The 17449-nt window shown below is 50.3% G+C and overlaps 1 long non-coding RNA gene across 1 annotated transcript; it reads left to right on the top strand.

The window, feature by feature from the left end:
* The first annotated feature begins 11803 nt into the window (after positions 1 to 11803).
* LOC120323001 lies at positions 11804 to 13789 on the top strand. Its single transcript, XR_005563041.1, has 3 exons — positions 11804 to 11887; positions 12687 to 12986; positions 13304 to 13789. It is a non-coding gene; the product is annotated as an uncharacterized LOC120323001 (long non-coding RNA).
* Positions 13790 to 17449: the final 3660 nt, after the last annotated feature.

Genomic DNA, 17449 nt, shown 5'->3' with positions numbered 1-17449 from the left:
CAGAATGACAAAATCGCCTGCGTTTACTCTTGATTTACATGAGAATAAACAAGGCCAGACTTTTGCCCTAATTCTGCAACAGGGCCCAGGGCTGTGTGTCTGTGTTCCATCTTCTCACCCCCGCAGCCTTTGACGTGGAAATTCTTTTATTTTAACGTGATGAACTTAAAAGTTGAAGTTTCCTCCAGCCACGCAGCTCTGCGGGCTCTGCTTGGGGTGACCGGGCTGTGATGAGAGGGCACTGCTCCATGAGCAAGATTTTGGCTACCTTTCTGCATCCATGTGCAGCCCAACAGCAGTAGGACACTCAACACACCTCACCCTCATGGGAAACCTCTATGAACCCATCTGGAATAGCTCTGCTCTGAGGGGACAGAGAACTGGAAGGGTTAACTGGCTGCTTCGAGGATGAGCTCTGGTTAGACAGAGAAAAAAAACTCTTAAAAACATTTTGGGCATGGGCCACAAACACAAATGCTCTGAAAGTGGAATTGGTGCTTCTGGGCTGGTAGAAGTCAAATGGTTGGTTTATAAGTGACCCAAGGACCAGTGGTGTTTCTGCCCAGGGTTGCAGAGAGAGCTGTCCTCAAGCAGTGCGAGGAGCTGTGCTGGGCAGAGAGCAGCTTGTGGCACTCACTCCTTCCACCCTACAGCCCAGAGGCCTTCTCAGCAACCTGAGGCTCATAATGTGAACCAGTGACAGCCTGCATGGTCCCTGCTGTCATTCCTGTGGGTAAGACCAGGGCATGGAGCTCCGAGGAGCACTGCTCCTCGTAAGAGCTACGCCAAGGTAAGACCAAGGAGCACTGCTCCCCAATTCATGGGATGGGCAGGGCCAGGAGTCACTTCTCTGACCCTGCATCCCAAACAGGGGTTCCTGAAAACAACCATCAACTTCTGGGCCCTGGCAGCATTGCAGCCCCCTCGCCCCACACGTGACACTTATCCCTGTGTTAATTTTGTGACCCTGTGGGCCCCTCCCAGCTCTGCAAAAGCATCTCAGCGGTGGCCACAGGCAGGGACCACGTGCCACTGCAGAGCCATGGAGGCAAGAGGTGTGTTCTGGTGGTGGGTTTGTGCTCCTGACAGACAAGGGACAGACTGGAAAGATTTTTCAGGAAAAGCAATGAGCAGGGAGAGACAAAAAGAAGAGGCACCAGCTCCGGAGAGGTTGGAGAGGGAGCTCCATCCCTCTCAGACATGGACTGTGTGCAGTGGCTGCTGGCAAGCAAGGGACTGGATTCCATGACCCAGAAGGTGCCTCACTCCCATGGGAAGGGGGATGGCTCTGGAAAAGCCGGGTGGTTATGTAAGAAAGCCATCTCTGCTGCAGCAGCATCACGATAGCAAACAGTTAAGGATGACAGACAGGCAAATCTGCTTACTTGGCTGTTCCTCTGTCAGGCAGGAACTACCCACAAGTGAAACAGGGATGTGTGTTAGAGCCAGGCTCTGAGACACCGGGTCCTGCCCTGTCAGACTTCATAAAGCGACATTTTCTGCTCAGAGACCTTTATGGAGAGCAGGATCCTGGTGTATTTTCTCTGGGAATATGTAGGATTGGAAACCAAGGTTTCCCACCAGCCATGCTCTCCTCCCTCCTCCACGGAATGGTTTGGGTTGGAAGGGACCTTAAACATCATCATAGAATGGTTCATCATGGAGTTGCTGCAGCACAGCAGCACTTTTTTCCCCCTTAGTGCGGGAAAAACTTAATGGAATTAACACCAACGATTACTAAATGAGAGGGGATGAATTCTGCCTGTTCTGGGGGATAAAGGGAGTAAAGGTGTTGGATGGGGTGATGGACTGTGGGAACTGAAAGCAGCCTGTCTCTGAGCTGGCAGAGGGGGCTGGGGAAGGGGCAGGACCACGAATCCTCCCCGCGGGGGCGGTTGCGGGAGCGCCTCCCGCCCCATCCCGCAGAGTCCCGCACATCCCTCCTCCGAGCTGGCAGCGCAGACAGGGGAGCTGGGGGTGCCCTGGGGAAGGGGCAGGACCACGAATCCGCTCCGCGGGGACCGGTTGCGGGAGCGCCTCCCGCATCATCACACCCATCCCATCCCGATCCCGCACCATCATCGCCATCCCGCATCCCTCCTCCCGGCGCTCCCATTGGCTGCCGGGGCCCCTCCCCAGCCAATCAGCGCCCGTCTGCCCCGCCACGCCCTAGCAACAAGCGGAGGCCGCCGCAGGGTTCATCTGAGGTGGCCCCGGCCCCAGATGCGGGTTAATCGTCTGCAGAGAGAAGGGGCTCAACCCCCTCTCCCCCGTTCTCCCCTTCCCGCTGACACGGCGAGCCGAGCCCCAAACCCTCCTTCATCGCCCCGCCACCGCTCCCCCTCTCCAGGTACCACAACCCCCCCCCAGCATCACCCACCCGGCACAGAAACCCCTCCACGAGCTCCTGCATCCCATCCCATCCCTTCACCACCAGACACAGTTAATACACACGCGCAGCCCGCCGAGGTTGTGGCGTGAGAGAAATCGCTCAAATCTGGTGCTGAAAGGTCTTAGCAGGGGCTACACACTGTTTTTCCCCTGTAAAGATCAAACCCCTTCTCGCTCGCTCTCCTTGCTATCATTTTTAATTAATGAAGGCAGCGATGCCTGCGGATACGGAACCGGAGAGAACGCCCTCCCCATCCCTCCGCTGTATTTCCTTTAAGGAAAAAAAATGGCAGGGAATAATAATAATAATAATAATAATAATAATAATAATAATAATAAATCACAATCAGCAAAGATTGTAATCGCCCAACAGACCCAGGTGATTAAGCACGGCGCTTGGTTGTTTTTTTCTGGTCCCTGTGGGCTGTGGGGACGAGGGGGTTACGTCTCGGGGCTGGTCTGTGATTTATGTAAAACATTTTAGTGCACCGGAAAACAGACAGCGGAGAAAATCCAATTCCAGATGATTCAAAAGGCACAAAGACAATGGGAGAAAAGGACCAAGTTCAGCTCATTTAAATGTTGTTAATTGTTCATTCCCATAGTGAGATGGTTCCTTCTGCAAATGAGAGAACAAACCCTTTAACTTTGTTGTGTGTTTTGTTTTTTTTTCTTTTTTTTACTAGCACCATGCCAGGACTGAAGTGAACCCAAATAATCTTAATCACTGAATAGTACTTGCTGTTTTATGGCTGTTTAAAGAAAGCAGGAGAAGGCAAAAAAAAAAAAAAAAAAAAAAGAAGAAAAGCTGCAGATAATGCCATACTGGCACAAAGAGCTGGAGCGAGGTTGGAAGTCACTGCAATGTGCACCCAGACCTCTTGGAGGTCTCGAGCACCGCTAGAAACCAGCAAATGGGGGGGAAAAAAAACCCCTTTCGAGAGGGAACAAAGTTCCATTTATTGCTCACCGGTGAGGGCTGCAAAGGGGGCGGGGGGGGGGGGCTTTACCTCCAGCTACACACTGGTGTTGTGCTCTAGGTGCCCACTACTTTATTTATTTTCCACGAGCAGCGTCTCGTGATGCAGCAAATAGAGCTCAGAGCCGCCGCTCCCGCTGAATTTCGGGCTCTGGAGAGCGACGCGGGCTGGCAGGGGAGGTCTGGCAGGGGAGGTCTCAGGCTCTGGCAGGCTGCCCTCGCCCCTCCGAGCCGTGCCTGGCATGACTATATAAGGAGAGAGGAGGAAGAAAGAGGGGCACGAGAAGGAGAAGCGCTGCACATATAAATATGGGCGTTCAGGGGAGGCAGGAGCCCGTCTGTCCCCGGTTTGTCACCGGTGGGGGTGGCTGGCTGGGGTCACACACCCCATCACAGGGTCCCTGCCCAGTGCCAGAGCTTTGCATCCCTTCCCAGCCCCTTTTCCCACTGTGGATCCCTCCCTTCCTCCTCCACTGCCTCCCCTGGGCTTGGGCTGTGGGTCCTAAAGCAAAATGAGATGGTTGTAGGGGTGCAGGTAACGATTATCTTCCTATTTAGCAACAGTGCCCTGTGTCTGCCCCACCTGTGGGCTTGAAATCCTCACAAAACATGACTAATTCCCATTCCCTCCCCTCTGCCTGTGCCTTTCCTGCCTTGGTTTAGGCTCTGCAGAGCAGGAGTGGCAGCACACAGGCTGGTTCAGCCAGCACTGCTTTTCCCCATCACTGGCAACACGCAACATTAAGAGCAAGGTGAAGCAGTTTTTCTAAGGAAAGCAGAAAACCTCTGACATGTAATTGGAAAAAACGAAGAAAAATAAACGCAGCTTTACAATTCCTTGCCTTCACATCTCCTGTCTCTGCTCCCTGAGGAATTCCTAAGGCCCAGCCCTGCTCTCAGGCCAGATGAGGATACAGCATTCTGGGACAGGAGCAGGGGATGAGGCTTCTGCTGGGACACACTGGCTGTTGAAAAGACCCCAAAAGTGCCAACAGTTAATTTTTGCTGCTCTTTTCCTAGAGCTTCCTGCCCTTTGGTGTGGGCTGAGCTCTTCCCTACCTGGACTGACAGCAGCCTGGTTGGAGTCACACACTGGATGCGTAAGAAAAGAGCATCCATTTCCCTACCAGGAATGATGCTGGAAGCAAGGAACACAATCCCAGCCATATTCCCCCTGCAATGCTCCAGGATAGGTATCCCTGAGTATTTAGGCTACAGCAGAGGTCAAGGCTCCAGCCCTTCTCCAAGGACCTGGCCATCTCGTTTAATTTTCCACACTTCAGCTCCTACCACTCCCCTGGAAAATGGCAATACATTCAATATTTGCAAATCCCCGGGCTCTCCGAGGAATTGCTGTCGTTAAGAGCTCCATACATCACGGGCAAAACATTTGTTTTTGTCATTAGAAGAGACAGGGCTCCCCAAACCGAAACGCAACATCTCTGCTGTCTCTGCCTGACAGGGTTTTCTTCCCTCACCCAGAGCACACCCAGGGAAACCAGGAGCCTTTCACTTCATTTCAATGGGCTCTGGAACAGGCCCCTCATGCAATATGCATTTAGTCATATAGTGCTGGCAAGAAAAGGATCCTGAATGAGACAAAATATCTAATCAAGTGCATTTACCCCGGGCTTCAGTCACCCACCTGCACCAGGATTATGTTTGATAGCGTGCAAACTGTACCAGGGTTTGCTCTATAGCATCAATCACCACATTATGCTGGGATGTTTTGCATTGGTTAGGAGAAGCAATTTATAATTTGAGATGACTTTCGAGTTAGGAAGCAACTGATTACGGAACAAGAACTTTGTAACTCCACGGAATTAAAAAAAACCCCACGGCTCGGAGTGAATCATGTGCAAATTTAAATTGTGCCTCATTAAAATGGCTGCCCTGCCCCACGCTGGAGGTAGGAAAATAGGCCAAGTGAGAGTTGTGGTGGATCCCGAGATCTTTATGAATGAAAACGTCATCCTGAGCACATATGTCCCATTACTTGGGAGTGGAAAGGTGCTATTTAAAAAAAAAAAATCTCAAAATACATCAGTCATAAGGGGGAGGTCTTTTTTTCTTTTTTCTTTTTTTTTTCAATTTTAAGGTGAAACACAGATCTGACAACAGAGCAGAGCTGGAAGTATTTGGGAGAGCTGCAAGCTTGTGATTTTCCAGGCAGGAGTTGCATTCCCTCGACGCTAAAACCAGCACGATTTGGGGGAATTTTTGCATGGTGGGTGTCAAACTGAAGCGGTTTTTTCGTGCTTCTGTTTCTGTTCAACGTTTTTCCATAATGACCTTGACAGAGAGCATGTTTATTAAATTTGTGGGCAACACGGAGCTGGGAGAGCCCGCCAGTATGTTAAGGTCAGAATTAGCCTTCAAAATGATTTGGATAAATTGAGAAATTGTCTGAAATAACTGGCTGGAATCCAATGGGGATAAAAGTACAATATATTGGACATAGGCTGGAATATTCCAAAGCATAAATAAACCCCAGGCTGACCAGGAGTCCTGCAGAAAAGGACCCAGCAGTGGGTAACAAGCTCAACACGAGTCAGTAAAACCCTGCTGGGGTGTGGGGAAGAGCCTGATGGGTACATGAAGGAATTATTTCTGCCCTCTTCCTAGTTGGAGAGGATTGAGCTTGCAGAAAGGAGGAGCTGGGAAAGGGTGCTCACATCCTGGGAAAATCATGTCCAAGGAAAACCAGGTGTAACTGGAGTTGTTTAGCCTGCCAAAGACAAGGTGTGCCTGTGAGGGGATGCACAACCACCCTTTTCAGGCAAACACAAGATTTCTAGAAAACCAATGCAAAGCAATAATTTCAAATTTAAGCAAAGACTTGGTGCCACCCTGCAGATTGAGGACATTCTTTCTTCCCTGAGCCAAAGTTTGGCTTGTTGGGTGTTTTTTTTCCCCCAGAAACAAGCTATTGAAAAGCCAAGACTGTGACAAACCAAAGAGTAACAACCCCTTCCACGTCAAGACAGAGGTGTCAAGTAGCTGTGGCCTCACTGGGGCTTAAATACCCTGAGTTTAGACTCTTGTGTGCCTCCTGCAATTCCCATTGCCTTGGCCAAGCCACCCTAATTCTTGTGTGTGAGTGTTGGAGCCCCTCTGGACATTTCTGGAGGTGGATAAAACCCACCAGGATCTTGGCTGGGGTGACTGTTCTCCCTCAAGGCTCCGTCTCCTGAGCTCAGGCCAGACTATTGCCAACCTCCACCTTCCCTCTGGAGAGCTGAGGAAAGGTGTGGTGATCCCCTCCCTGTGTGAGTCATTTTCCCTCATGGAAATCGGGATAATTACTGTTCTACGGGTGCTGCATTGCTGCTGGAGGAGATGGAGAGCCCTATTCCACCAAAAGGCTCTGTTTCCTGGGGGTTAAAGCACCTCCTGGCATTCAGGGAGTGATGATTATCTTTCCTATGTGCCACTGACTCTACAGATGATCTTGGGCAGCTCCCATGCCCGTTTCCCTCAGCCACAGAGGAGACAGGACACCCCCAGCCCAGTGTTATCATCCTCCATCAGTAATTATCCTCATTTGCTGCCAGACCACCTCAGCATTTCTGCTTCCTCCTCTGGAGGGTAAAAACCCCATCTGCAAACCCATACAAAGCAGTGGAGGTTTTATTTTCCCTGGCGTGTTCAGACAGTATCCTAGATTTTTAGGTAATGGACAAATCCTTCAGGGATGCTACTTCCAGGAGGGGGGGGGAGTGCTTCACTCTCCATTTTTTTCCGTAGAAAACTTGTGCTACCCCACTATAAGCCCTCTGTGTATTTTGGTACTGCAGACACAGAGCACAAAATGGCAAATTCCTGGTCAGTGCAGCCAAGTGGCCAAGAACTGTACTCCCTTTTCCTTGTTCCACAGGCACTTTAGTGGCTTTGGGGGCCAAATTAATGTGAGATCTGTTTTTTCTCAAGGCATCACCATCACCTCAGAAGCAAAACACCACGAGGAGATCATAAATGTGTCCTTGAGGTGTAAAAGAAAGGCAGTGAAAAATATGAGCACAAATAAAAACACTGACTTAGGCTGCACACCCTGAATATCAATCTGTTTTCCAAAACAGTGTCTTTCCTTTAAGGCTGAAGGATGTATTGCTTTATACATAATGTTGACCTGACACTGACTGGTAAAAGTAATCATAACTCGGGGGTTATTCTCTTCCGCAGGATGTTTAAATAAAAAATAATAATAATGAAGAGAAACCATTGGGAGTTTTCCCAGGGGAAATCCCACCACTTTGGCAGGTGAGATTCACACTCAGGTTGTGCACTTGAATTTTCTGGGCCTGCTGAGACCCAGCAGTTCAGGCACTGGGAGCCAGTGGCCACATCCACCCCTCCTGGAATAGCCAAAGGTGAGTTGGAGCTCAGGTTCTCCAAGCCAAAACTGACTCCAAGTCAATTTTGTTGGCACACTCTGATGTTTCCCAGCTTGGAGAATCCTTGTTCCCTCCCAGACCAAATCCCAAGCCAGAGGCTGCTTATCAGTGATGTGAGACATCAACTGTTGGGGCTCAAACCCTGAGAAAACACGGTGTGTGACTGCTGGGTGTCTCATCCCTGCACTGTCCTGAGAGTCAAGAAGGCTTAAATCACTTGATCCAAAGACTCTGGCTGAGAAAAACAAAACAGACCGGACAGACTTCCCCTCTTTTGCTGGGCTGTTGTGTTAGACCAGCTAAAAAAAAAATCACCAAGGTTTCCCCCTTTTAAGACATACTTTGCTTGAGGTTGGCTTTATTATGATTTTTCACACAGAACTTCGCTAGGAGCATGTTATTTGGCTGCAATCAAGCATCTGAAAGCCCAGCATGCCAAAATCCAAACTGCCCCTGCAACCCAATCCCCCCTCCCTTTGTGCCTATGCATCACCACACAGGCTTTTACGGTCCTCCTAGGGTTGGAGAAGGGGAAGTATCAGACAGGCTTAATGGCAAATTAATCATCATTATCATAATAGGCCCCGTCCATAACACACACATTCCAAATTACAGCGAGGGCTGTCCTGCAGCCACTGCTCCTGACTTATTTTATTCATGAGCCCTGGCACGGGGAGAGCCAGGGAGCACAAAGCAGAGAATTCCTCGGCCAAATCCTAAAAACCCGGGGCTCCTGCAAACTCCACGTGGACGGGAGCATTGCCCTCTCCAGCAGCTCGGGATTTCTCCCCCAGGGAGGTGAAAGAAACCTCGAAATGCTGAATTCCCTGCCCGAATTTACGTCTGTGTGAGGCAGAGGCTGGGAGAGCTCTCTGCAGGCGAGGAGTGGAGAGGGAAGGCACTGGAGTTTTGGTTTTTTTTTTTATTTTTTTATTCCTGCTTTTCTCACAGGATGAAAACTGCCTGGCCTAGCAAACTGTGCCAGAGCCTGCCTCGAGTTTCTGTGTCCCCAGCATTCATTAGTGATTACATGCCCCCCGAACACCTGCGAGAGCAGCTCATAAAGCCCGCATTCATGGGCCCTGGCAGCACCAGCATGGGAACTGCAGGCTACAGGGCGGCAGTCATTGTATCTCCAGATAAAAAACATTCTCTTACCCAGCCCTCTGAAAATAGAAGCTGGCTGCGATTTCGCTTCGGCACCACAGGGTATTTAAAAAGAAAAAAAAAAAAATAAATAAAATAAAATAAAGAGGGGTTACTTCACCTCGAGCCCTTTTAAAGTCAGTTAAGTGCGTGGCTGTGGTGCTGTTGGGAGCCCTCTGTTATACAGCAGGGGGAAATCATGGGGTCCCAAACTGTTTGCTTGCTGGAGCATCTGGCAACGGTGCCATTTCTTCCCTCACACTTCCCATTTCTTTCCCCCCCTAAAGCTGCTCCTGCCCATGGCAGCTCTGACAGGGTGGTCAGCAGTGCAAGGTGCAGAAAGAAAGGCACTGGTTCCAGTGGTCCCACTGGAAATATCAAAAGACTTAAAGAAAATAAAAAGGTTGTTAAAAAGAAAAAAAAAAAGGCACCTGCGATGCTTAAATAAATGCACACCTGAAATGTTAGATCACAATGGTGCCTCACATCCATCCGTGTGCTGGGATGGGCTGCAGGGGCTGTGGGTTGATGCTGTCAAAATGTGCCCCCCCAGGGGTGGGCTGAGGGCCAAAGGTGCTCCCTGGAGGAGAGAGGTCCGTGTCCCACCTACCCCTGCACAGACACATCTTGCTGGCCATGCAGGGAGTGTTACTGCCACAGAGAGAGGGAGCCTGTATGTCCACAGTTAGCTGAGATCCTGTAGAGAACCCTAATTGTGAGGAACTGGAGAGTCTACGCCTTCAAAAGGTAGGTCTCAGTTGTGTTTGGGAGTCAAGAAAGCAGGACAGCAAAAGGGACCCGAAGTCGTTTCAGGAGTGACACAGCACAGGGTCAGAGAGGACGGCTGCTGGCACAGAGACCTGGGATGAACACAGGGACCTCACTGCCACCTCCCAGGAGGGGTTTGGGGTGATGGCTGTGGTGCTGTAAGTGCAGGAGAAGGTGCTTTTATCCCCCACGAAGGGATCTGAACACACTGTGTGCTGTACACACGACCCAGCCCCAGGGTGCAGACTCCGTATGAAAAGCCCCTTCTTAGTCTCCTATGCTGGGCCCCCCCTGAAGAGAAATGAGGATGGAGAATGCTTCAGTGCAGCCTTTGCCACGAGCCATCCCAACCTGCTCACTGCTCCAGTCCTCACAGGGCAAAGCACTCCAGGAGCTGGGAGAGGAACTCTGCGGGAATAACTTTATTTGCTGCTGGCACGCAGCGAACTCGGGGGAGAGGGGGAAGCTGCCCCAAAGGGTTCGTGGCACTGCCCAAAGCTGCAAAAAGAGCAGCAGAAGTGACTGCAAGGGACACCTGGAGCCTTGCTGGGTCGGGAGGGTGGAGCTGGGGTCTTGTATCCCTGCTTATTGCACCAGAACACTGCAGTGCAATGGGAAGATGACTCAGTAGAGATAACAAACCCGATGGCAACATCTTTTGGGTGTGAACACGCCTCTGCTGGGTTATCCAGCTCAGAGCCCTCTGTGATGGCACAGCTTTCCAGACCAGCCCCTGCCCAGGGTAAACCCTAAAGCTGCCACAGTTCTCAGCCCGATTCCCACGGACTCAGAGCCTCTTTTATTAACACAAAGATGCCACCTGAACAAAATGCAGTGCCAAAAGCCAGGGGGATCCAATCAAGAAGCCCTTCTGTGCCGAGTCCCAGGCTGACAGGAGATATTTTAACATTCATGATTCTCGAGGATACATTGAAAACAACTGCATTTTTAAAAACCTGTTCAAAGATTCGCTTGACACTGATTTCCAGAGCAGCCAGCCCAGGGTTCACCTCATCTAAATTTTATTACCTTAAAAAATTAAATGTCTAGTCTGAAGTAGTTATTTAAAACTCCCTCTCTAGTCAGTGGAGAGGCATCACTACCTCCAGAGGGTTGTTTCTCCCACCCTAAATCCTCCTAACATAGGATTATAGCAGGAGGCAGCAACAGTTAGGCAGTGAGAACGTGTCAGGACCACTGCAGATAAATGATTATTGAAGAGGAGCACCAGAGGGTTGCAGAGAGGGCAGAAAAGCTGATTTTGCACCTCAAAAGGGAGGGGAAAAGCAGAAAGAAAGCCATGCAGATGAAGCCCCCCATACCTTTCCAGAAGGTGAGCTCGGCACAGCCGCGGAGGAGCTGCTGTCGGAGTCAGGGTGACTCTGTCGTGCACCTGCCTCTGCCCACACTGACACTCTGTGGGCCACCCACAGACCATCCCAGCCCTGAAAGTCTGCTCTGCACATTCCTAAGAGCCTACAGGTTGTGGTGAGCGTGTTCCTGCCCAGAGCAACCCTCCCTGCACAGCAGGAAACATCAGCCTCTGGTGTCACCTTCGCTTCAACACTGTCCTTGGGTCGCCAAGGCTTGGCCATTGGGTTGTGCCTGCCAGCACAGGAGGACCTCAAGAAGAGGCACTGCAGGGCTGGGAAGCTGTGGGAGGATGCCAAGCACACTGACCTGAGGTCCTTTTGCAGAGAGGGAGGAAGAATCCAAGAGCTCCAGCCACAGAGGTGGAGACTGACATCTCTGAGATCAGTGGATTGTATCCTACATCCCCAGCTGCCTCAAAATTCTACCATTCCCATCCTCTTGCCATTCGAGGAAGTGAAGAAAATAACATCTTCTTTTAAAGAAGGAAAAAAGGAAAATATGCAGCAAAGTCTCCTGTGTGTGTTTTTGACTTAGTAATATCTGTAGCCAATTTTCCCAAGAGACACAAACAAACACATGCCGAACCAGAATATCAATGAGGTCTTTTTTAGAGCAGGCACATTAAAATGCAAAACAGGAGATAATGAGATAAAGCAGCAAGTTACAGGTTTCTTAATTCCAGATTTTTAAAGCCTGTGAAGTTGCTTGAGGAAGAGGGAGCTGAGTTAAATCTAGTGGAGGGCTTGGCTGCAGGGCAGCTCGTGAGGCTGAAAGACTAAGGGTGGAAAAGAGGAGCACAGAGAGGGGGAGAGATCAGGGACCCCGAGGGATGTAGGTAAGAGCATTTCTTAACCGTGAGGTTGAATCCTCCTCTGAGGGCTGCCACTCTGCACCTGCATGCCCCGGATTTGGAGGGGCAGATGCAGCACAGGGACTGGGGAAGGGAGAGGAGAGGCCAGGGGTCGGTTTGGTTGTGGTTCAAGGCAAAGCAAGCAGCTGAACCTTCACATCCCACATCTCCCTGTGATGATCCAGCCTCTGACCATTGGTCCTCGCTTTAACACAAGCCACAGCACGTAAAAAGCTGGCAGAGGAGAGGACACAAGCTCTGCCTCCCCCCCCCCCCGAAGGGGTCAGAGCATCCTCCTGCACGTACAGCCCGGGGTGGTGGGTGAATTCAGGCTCTGGGACGAGCCCGTGCTCAGCTGACAGCCTTGCTGCAGCCTCCGAGGCTTTTCTGGGCTCAATACAGCCATGCTGAGAGGCAGAAAGGTGGTTTTGTTCCTCCTTTCAGGGCTCCAGCCCCGCTGAATAACAGCTCCATGTTTTCCCACCCGTCTGCCTGCCCCTGCACTCCCGCAGCCCCCGTAGGTGACACTGGAAAATTCGGGGTCACTTTGAGGAGGTGACATTTCGGATACCGGTGCCAAAAAGATCATGAAAGGAAAATTAAAAGAATGAATGAATGAGAGGAAATGGAGAGAGGGGGGAAAGTACAAGAAAGAGCCATTATTTAACCAGACCTGGCCAAGGGTAAAGGTTTTAATTCTTTCCAAGTGCCATATGTGGTTGCCTGTGGGGGAAAGGCAAAGCCATATTTATCTGACTGAACCAATAATTCATATCTCTTTCAGAAGCCGACTTTGGTGGACTGTAGATCTACAGCTGTTCCTAGTCTAGGTCCAGACTTTCCCGGTGGGAATCACTGTAGCAACACGTCTGACTTATAGGATTCATATGGAGGGGGATAGGAGACCCAGAACTGTAAATTCAAACCGTGTGTACGTTACTTCTATGTCTTCAATTCAAAAGCATTTAGGGCTTTTCAAAACAGCCCTTTCACTACAGGAAAACTCCCCCACACTCACAATTTAAAGGAAACAGATCTTTCATGTTTACCCTTCCTGTTTCTTGTAGGAGGTCTCGAAATAAAGGTAAGAATGCAAAGCCGTTTTATATTTTTCCAATAAAATTCAGAGCAGTTGCCCTGGTGCTGTGTGTGGAGGGGGATGGTGGATGTGTTACATGCTGCTGGGGAATAAATCATGGTGTCGTGATTAAACAAAGAAGGCTCAAGAAATACTTTGACTTCCCCTCATTTTGCTAAAGATTAGTCAGGATTGTGTTCAGTCTGAGGTTTGCTTTGCAACACACACGTCCCTCAAAGCTCATGGGCAATGCAAGGGTGACAAGAGTATTTGTTGGGGGCTCAGCTCATTAAAGTTAATGGAGATCTAATGTCTTTTAACAGCAGAAACTTTGGTATGTTCTTCTACCTCCTAAGGGAACACACACCTTTCTCTCTGGGGATTCTCAGAGCTTGTGTCACTGGTGGTCACAGGGAGCTGAACAGGACTCTGTCACTCCCCACTTCTTCATAAACTGACCCAGGACCAGGGGAGGCCCCAACCCAAACACAGAGACAGCAAAAGAGATCCTCATCCAAACCCCATGGAGCTGACAGTCCACAGGCCAGCTCAGAAAATGGCAGAGAGGACCATGAACCAAGAGGTTTTCCCCTCCCAGATCTGCAGCTGAATCTGTGGCAGAGCCCTACGATCCCTGACTATGGATACCACCCTCCCCAGGGAGAAAACAGTTCTGCCAAAGCACAAGTCTGGAGTAAAACTGACTTTTGTAACAGCTTTTATCCTCTCATTGATCACAGGAGCAAACCAGGTGCCTCACAGCTACTGCAGGAGTCTGAATTAGCCACAGAAACACAGGATGGTTTGGATTGGAAGAGAACTAAAAGCTCTTCTCATTCCACCCCTGCCGTGGGCAGGGACACCTTCCACTATCCCAGGCTGCTCACAGCCCCATCCAGCCTGCCCTTGGACACTTCCAGGGATGGGGCAGCCACAGCTTCTCTGGGCAACTTGTTCTAGTCCCTCACCACACTTACAATAAAGAATTTCTTCCTAATAACTAGTCTAACCTGCACTGTTCTAGCCCAAAGCCATTCCCCCTTATCCTGTCCCTCCAGGTCCTTGTCCAAAATCCCTCTCCAGCTCTCTTGGAGCCCCTTTAGGCACTAGAAGAGACTCTAAGGTCTCCCTGGAGCCTTCTCTTCTCCAGGCTGGGCACCTTCAGCTCTCTCAGCCTGTCTCCATAGAAGAGGTGTTCCAGCCCTGGCAGCATCATTGATAAGTCTTCCCAAGCCTGGCTTAAGCACCCACTTCCCTCTCTCCATCCTTCAGGTGGGTGCTGGGAGGGTAAGTGGTTAAGTTCTGTTTCCTGCACCATCCTTGGGGTTCCTGCACTGGAAGGTGCAGGAGGGAAGCTGCTGTCACTGCTGTGAGCCCTGTGCTGCTGTGCATCCTGTGCATCTGATCCCATTTCTGTTTGCTTTCTGTCTCTTTGCCTGTCTCATGTATTATGTATGATTGCCAGGGAAGGTCTCGCTGCTCACTACGCCAAGGAAAATAAAGAGTTTTGAACTCTGAGTTCAGATGTGCTCTGTGTGTGTCAGAAAAGAATCACTGCTGGGCTGTTTACCAGCCCAGAGCCTCAACACAACAGAAACCACCCCAAACCAGGTGTTCCACCTTCCTTTTACACCACTGAAGGCTTCAGCCTGTCTTCTCATTCCCTCCTGCCCTTCCCCTTGCTGAATCCTCCTGCTCAGGGGCTCTCCCCCACTTCACTACAAACCAAATAAACATAAGATCAATAAGGATGGAGACAACTCCACAAATTCCACAATGCAAACCTGAAGTCAGACACCTTGCAGAACAACAGAGAGAAATTGGTTTTCCCCTTCTCCTCACACATGAGCTGGTAGGATTTTTTTCTCCACTGCACTCTGGAGCACAAAAGATTGGCCAGAGTTAGGACAATTTAGTATCTGGGAGCACCCAGGTAGCTGTCAAGGCTGAGGTTCATGTTAGGGGAGTTTTTAAACCTGAAGGAACCTGCATTGCAGTTCTGATCCAGATGTCAAATCTCTGCTTCCTGTAACATCAGTTGCCTGCAGTTTTTGGCCTGGAGAAACATGGGGTTTACTCAAAACCATATGATAGTGGCTGCTGTACTGCTGGAACCAAATGTTAAAAAATGTAACATGTTGGGGATGATGTAAATGCATTTTAACAGGGGCATGGAACTCATAACTGCAACACACTCAGCCCAAATCCTCACTTTGTCTGAGCAGGGCTAACTTCATCAGCTCAGGGAGCAGGCAGGACTTGGAAGGGTCTATAACATTTTGGCTGCAGCTATCCTAGCCATGGAAGAACATTTTCTTTAACTGATTCTAGGCCCTCCCTGGGAAAATATCAATAAGGAGCTGCTACTTAATACTAATAACTCTTTTTATTTCCTCTCATCAAGGGTCTGCTCAGATGCTCAGTCTCAGATGAGTGCTGGGCAACATTTCAGGACTCTCTCTCCACCATCAGTAGAGCCAAAATCTGGTGGTACTGTTGGCCCAGGGGGTAGAGGAGGGGGATCCTCACTTTTCACTACATTTTTGGCCCAGCGCCCCTCCGAGAGAAATGTCCCGTTACATTTTCTGAGGGAGGTTTTCATCGAGAACACAGGCACTTCCAGCCCTGTTCTCTGAGCCTTTATTGGTAAATTGGAGCAGACAGAAAACTGCTTCTTGCTGAATTTCCCTGGCTGAGGTGTCATGTTGTGCCGGGTGATAGATGGGACGGGGAGTGACAAGTTGCAGCAATTACCAGATCAGCGCTGGCTCCTTGCGAAGGAGGCAGCTCCCTGCAACAGCAGGGCTGGCTGCCTGTTGTGGGAAGGGTGGGGGAGGAAAAACTGAACCCAGTCAGAGCTGCTAACAGCAGTTCTTAGCACCAGCACCGAGCTGCAGGTCTTGGTGGACCACACGCACGATCTCCTGGGATCAAATTGTCTGTGAGAGGTAAGAGCCAAAAAAGACCTAACGACACCATGGACCTGTATTTAACACCAGTCTGGAGGCCTGTTTGAGAATATGTGCCCACCTCAAGAAAAACAAGCATGTGGGCAACACACTTTGTCTGCCTGCTCTGGTAGGGCTGGTTTCAGTACAAGCACCAGCACTCGTGTGTGGCTCACACCTCACCCAAGCCAAGAATGGGGAGCCACCCCTCAAAACACTCAGGCAGTGCCTAGAAACCCTCAGCAGCTGCTGTAGATATCTCTGTCCATCCTTCCCTCTCAGTTTTTCTGTTCAACACTATATTTGCTAAATATATTCCAGCGATATTTTACCCATTTTGGGTCCAGAGCTTGGAGACCTCCAAGGGTCTCCTCCTTCTCCAGCAATCTGACAAACACAACGCTGGGCAGAAAGGTAGGAAAGTATGTTTGTGTCTATCACAGAGGAGGGGATTGCCTCCAGCTCCTGGGCTGTGCATCCCCATCACACAGAGCACAGGGGGATTTGCTCCGAGTGACTCCACAAGTGCAGTTGGTGTCAGCCCTCCCTGGGGCAGCTCCAGCAGCTTGGGAAAGTGGGCACAACACAGTGAGACAACAGTTGCACCACCTGAAGTAGGAAAGGTGTGCAGATGTACCCCATCTCTTCAAGAAGCCTCCCTGAGCTCTTCACAGGACGAGTCTCCCTGGGGTGAATCCCCTCCCTGTGACACGGGGCTTGCAGGGACTTGCAGGCACCAGGTTCACCTCCCCAGCAGCAATCCTGGTTATCCCACCTCCATTTCCACCTTGGAATACACTGGTGCTGCTTCCCCTTGCTGTGCAAAGCCCCCTGGAGATCAGCAGCTGACAAGTGTTAAATCCTATTTCTATGGAGCAGGGAAGCAAATCACATCACCCAGCACCTCTCCCTCACGATGAACCCAGAGGGAGGCCCCCTGAAGTCCCCATGGAGGGTTTTAGACTGGTGTCACTGGGCATACTGGACCCACAAGGACCAGCTCAGACTTTGCTGACCCCCAAACACAGCAGTTCACACCAAGCTGGGCCAGCCCTGCATCAGTACCATCTCCTTTCTGGCTTGTAGGGACCCCCTCCTCACTTATCCCAGGTCTGCTGCCCCAAAATCAAGCTGCAAATTAAAAAAAAAAAATAATAATAGGGCTTAAATTATTTCCTTTCTCTCTGTGGGCTCTGTTATTCCCCAACCCCCCTCCAGGACTGGCCCTGGAAGTGGGTTTTGCCTTTTCTCAGGTGATGGGGGAGGGATCTGTGGACCCAGAGGCCCCAAATCCTTCTCTGACTTCGCTGCCTGAAGCACAGACCTCTCAGAAAACACAGATGAAAGGGAAGCTGGGGGAGGGCTCCAGACTGGGAGAAACAACCCTCGTGGCAGGTCCTTGGGCAGGGGTCAGGCTGCAGGACACAGAGGAGATATATTAAAAGGGGAAGCTGAAGGAATCTAAATAATCAGGCTCCCCACTGGACAGTGCCTTGACAAGAGGAGATGCTGTGAGAGCCA

Source organism: Pipra filicauda, unplaced genomic scaffold (genome assembly GCF_003945595.2).
Source record: "Pipra filicauda isolate LSUMZ 115617 unplaced genomic scaffold, ASM394559v2 scaffold182_size1470994_pilon, whole genome shotgun sequence".
Classification (NCBI taxonomy): domain Eukaryota; kingdom Metazoa; phylum Chordata; class Aves; order Passeriformes; family Pipridae; genus Pipra; species Pipra filicauda.
Note: the sequence above shows the minus strand (reverse complement) of the source record. Positions and strands in the feature narration are given on the sequence as shown.